Source organism: Apis dorsata, unplaced genomic scaffold, assembly GCF_000469605.1.
Source record: "Apis dorsata unplaced genomic scaffold, Apis dorsata 1.3 scaffold_5, whole genome shotgun sequence".
Classification (NCBI taxonomy): Eukaryota; Metazoa; Arthropoda; class Insecta; order Hymenoptera; family Apidae; genus Apis; species Apis dorsata.
Window position 1 is genome coordinate 976,711 of NW_006263308.1, and position 4,759 is coordinate 981,469.

The 4,759-nt window shown below is 28.1% G+C and overlaps 1 protein-coding gene across 1 annotated transcript in view; it reads right to left on the minus strand.

The window, feature by feature from the left end:
• LOC102672430 (basement membrane-specific heparan sulfate proteoglycan core protein-like) overlaps positions 1-4,759 on the minus strand; it is a 162,749-nt gene that overhangs the window by 119,587 nt on the left and 38,403 nt on the right. The window lies entirely within an intron of this gene.

Sequence of the window (4,759 nt, forward strand, 5' to 3'; positions counted from 1 at the left end):
TACAAGTTTCAACGATGAGAAATCGATGTCCTGTGAGACTGATAAAGTATGTGTGTATATAGGAAATTTGGGGTAGAGAATGGAGCAGAAAGTTGGAAATGAAAGATTGATGTTTTGGAGAATGGAAATCTGAGAGAATGTTTTTGTAGATTATGAAAGTAGGAATATATATACGTGCTCATTTTCTCTTTGAGACATAATTCTGTCATTCTGTGTAATTCTTCTGGTTATTGGATAATTATATAGGCATGGAAGAATGAAAGAATGTTTTTTGGATTTTCTTATGTTATGAATGAATGGAATTTTGAATGCATCTGTTTGATCAAGGTAATTTTATATAATTCTTGTTTTTTAATTTAAAATTTGGGAAGATTGAATTGTTTTGAATTATGAAACGAATGAAACTTTGAGAATATAATTTCTTCTTTACAGATTAAAATGTATTCTAATACTATCATCTAATATATATGAAATATGATGGATGTAGACTTTGATAATCCAAAGATTTTTGTTTTTTTTCTAATAATTAATTATATATAGTAGTTGATGGAATGAATTATTATAATTAATTATTGTGAAAAATGTAAAAAAATGTAGAAAGAAATATTTATACAAATATTTGTACATTCATAGAATTGAGTTCACTACCAAAATTATAAAGATAGATACATTAAATATGATGGTCATCTGTTATCTCAAATTATTAATATTGCATATAAATATCGAACATTCTCCAAACGTCTCGAATTTATAATTCGAGAAACTTATTTACATTTGAAATTCATAAATTAAATAAACACGTATGATAAAGATCATAAACTTTTATTCAAGAAATCATAAAAATTTCATATGTATATCGTATTCGTGACAGCTAATGTAACAAGATTTCAATATTTTCATATAATAAATCTTGTCACAGTAAATTTTTTTCGTTAATGTGATCAAAATTGATTAGAATTGACAATAAGATAAGATTTAATAGGTAAAACAATCATATCAAATTGTTTAGGATCAGAATCTTGAAATACTTAAAAAAATTCGATAGATTTCACGCTTGATTATTCTCTTATGTTTAAATTTTTTAAATATTTTCATTATTCGTTATTCATTAATTCGATTTTGCCAGAAAAATCCTTTGATCATTTGGAATAAAATAAATTCGAAAAATATTCAAAATTTTACACACGATAGTATTTCGAGTATATAATATTTATGTCCAGTCTATCTATTACCGATGACTAAAAGATTTCTTCATGCTTCTCGTTAACGACTAATCGCGTTATACGCTTGTCTGATCCCTCATGCGCTGAGATGTCTGCTTCAAAATTGTCTCTCCCTCTCTGGCATCTCGTCATCTAGTAATTAAGAGATGCAAACCATAAAAATTATTATAATTGAAGCGCGTCTCCACACAAATATATGACTTCAAACATCGAAATGATGCATACCGGGTGTCTCAAATAAATATACACATGAACAAAGGATAATAATAATATTCTGTATGCGAAAATGTATTTAAATAAAAATTTGACTACAAAAAATAGTCAAATATTCGTTCAAAGAATTTTTAAAAATAATTTTATCGAAAATACGATGCTTTAATCGTGTCCGATTAAAACAAGTAAAAAGTCGTGAACTAAAAATAATACCAATTCTTTAAAAAACATTTTGTAACTCTCTAATAGATAGCCATTTACATTACAGATTGAGAACTACTGCTTTAATGAAAAAAAAACATTTTTACTTTTCAACCCTTTACCCACTTGAACTGCCGAGACACCCTATATACCATGTATTCCTATATACAGAGATCGCGCAGGGTCGTCACGCAAAAGACAAAGGGGCGCACGCATAAAAGCGATTTACGATTGCGTGGAAAAAATTGTCCGTGACTTTTTTCGGCCAGTCGATCGACTGTAAACTCATGGATCCTAGGATATCTGTATTAACGAGAAACAAGAATTCTCTATTCACTTGTGGAAACATCATGGCAAACCAACAATTAACGGGTTAATTAACGGGTGTCTAGAAGAAGGGCATATGGTACAAGTTTATCGAGTTTCTTCCGTGGAAAAAGGAACACTGCGATGTGCGAATACATTTTGATAAAGTTTCCACAATGTTACTCGACAATAGCAACAAAAATCAGAAGCAAAATAAAATTTTAACTTGATGTTAAAAATAAAGTTATTTCGGTAATTTATCACTCAAAGTATCAAATAATAATTATAGTGCCAAGATTCTACGAAAAACAAATCAATTAGAATAGCTATAAATAAGTGTTGTTTAAATTGTTTTTAATAAAATATTTTTTCAATAGGTTAACTTGGCCAACTTTGCTCAGGAATTATTTAGAAAAATGAACGATTAAAATGGAAGTGGAAAAAGATGGTATGTATTTCAACTTTTATCACACCTCACTTGTTCATTAAAAAAAAAATTTTATCTTGTATATTTTGTGAAAAATTGACACTGTCTAAAAACAAATTTTGAATTTTTATAATATCTAATTTTGCAAAATTGCAAAATTGATTTTAAATTAATTTATTATAAATCATTATTTATTTTTACTTGCTTGGAATGATATGAATTTTTACGAAATGGAACGTTCGTCCTTCTTCTAAAGATTTATTCAATTGACGCGCCGTCATTGCGAGGGAGAGTCAACGATGATCGCACCATCTACATTCATTTCCCTTCACTTCGATACTTTAGCAAGAATCCTTTGAGCCCTGTGAGTCATCGACAAATTCTTCACATCGCATAGAAAACTCGATCCTTTCTGGACCAAGATCAAACAGGTTTCTATCACTTTTTACGTCTTGTGAATCGTGTGATTATTGATCATAAAGTTGGACTTTATCTATTGTTCGAATAATGAATAATAAACGAAGAAAAAAAAAATTGAAAGATTTGTTCGTGAATAAATAACAATTTTGTTTCAAGGGAAATTACTCGGTATTTACGATGATTAACTAGAGAAATTTTTACTTAAGATGTAAATTAAAGTAATTGGTAACATTAGATATAATGCAGAGGTAATTACATTTGATCCGAACATAACCTAGATTTTATCTATTCAATGTGATTACATTAGACGAAAATAAAAAATCGAGTGATGATTTCGGATTGTTAGTGCTTCAAGCTTTATAATTTATTCATTGCAGGTTTGCTTTATTTTTTTTCAGCGGGTTGTTTCATTTTTGGTAAAAATAAATTATTTTTTGTCAGGGAACAGAATTAACTTAGCCAAAATCGATTCGTCTAGACTAAATTTTAACTTGGTGGTTATATGGAATGTTACTTCCAACAATTAGTATCTTAAAAATAAGTAAAAGAATTTTAATTTAAAAACACGATAATTAAAATTTCAATATTAAAAGAATATACATCTGAAAAAAATAGTACAAGGTTGAAATATTATCGTTTGTATTAACATTAGATTCAAACCTAACCTATAACTTTTCATTAATTACAATTTTAAGAATCGTACAATATACATCAAAAAGGCAAACACAAATAATAATAGTATTTGAATATTGAATTCAAATTTCTTGATAAACATTTTATTTGAAAAAAAGAAAAAAATAACAATTGATATATGCTATCATTTGCATTCATATTCAGATTCAATTTTTAAAAAATTGATTCTTTCAAAAAAGAAGACTTCTCGATAACTCAATAAAACTAAGTATATGTATATAAATATATTTTATTCTAATGTTAATATTTTAAAAATGATTCGACAGAAAGAGAAGACAATTCCAACACGATTATTGAACTTGCTAAATAATCAACCAGAGCACACGTGCCATGTGTTGCGATCTCGATTAGGCTACACAAGCGAAACGATAGAATTGAGCGTAACGAACCATACCAGACACTCGATTACCCTTCGTTCTTGACTTTGAGAACAGTGGCACGACAATGATCGAGACACGAGTTAGAATGGAGAGTCGACCGGTTTTACTTCCACTTATATTCTTCCATTCTAATTTTGTCAGAAATTTTTATCCATTCCAAGAGAATGATACCTGATATTTGTTTTCAGGTTTCGGTTACAAATCGTTACAATATGTTTATTCCAGTCTCGATCAAAGCAAAATTTTATTGTCATCATCCATGATGTCACGAAGGGCTGACGTAAGACGCAAAACAGTCTTTGCAAATCGTGCCACAGCGGCAGTATAAATAATAATATTTTCTTGGATCAAGACCTCTTTTAACTTTTCTTAATAGATCATTGACCACTCACGACTTGCGAATGCATTCATTTATGCGATTATTAAAATACAAGAAACAAAGGATGATAATTCCACGTAAGAGAGAAAGATATTAGAAATATGTACGTATATGTACAGAATGAATTGCAAAACGTCAATTTTAATTGAAAAATTTATAACGATACAAATGGGAATTTTAAATTTATCTTGGATCTTTTGTAAATAGACCTGTAATTTTTTATACATCCATTTTATACATCAATTTTTTATACATCATTTTTTTTACAATTTTATGATCCAGAATTCAATCTGTGACCAAAAAATTTAAGAATTCAAAAATTAGATTAGAAAAAATTCTTGCATGAAAGAAAATATAAATAAAATTTATTAGAAATAATATATAATTTTTTTTCAATCATTAATAAAATTAATAGATCTTAAAGATTCCAAATTTTTCAATTGATCTAATTTTTTTTTATAGCAAACAAGATATCCCAATCTCTCTCTCCCTCTCTCTCTCTCTCTCTCTCTCTCTC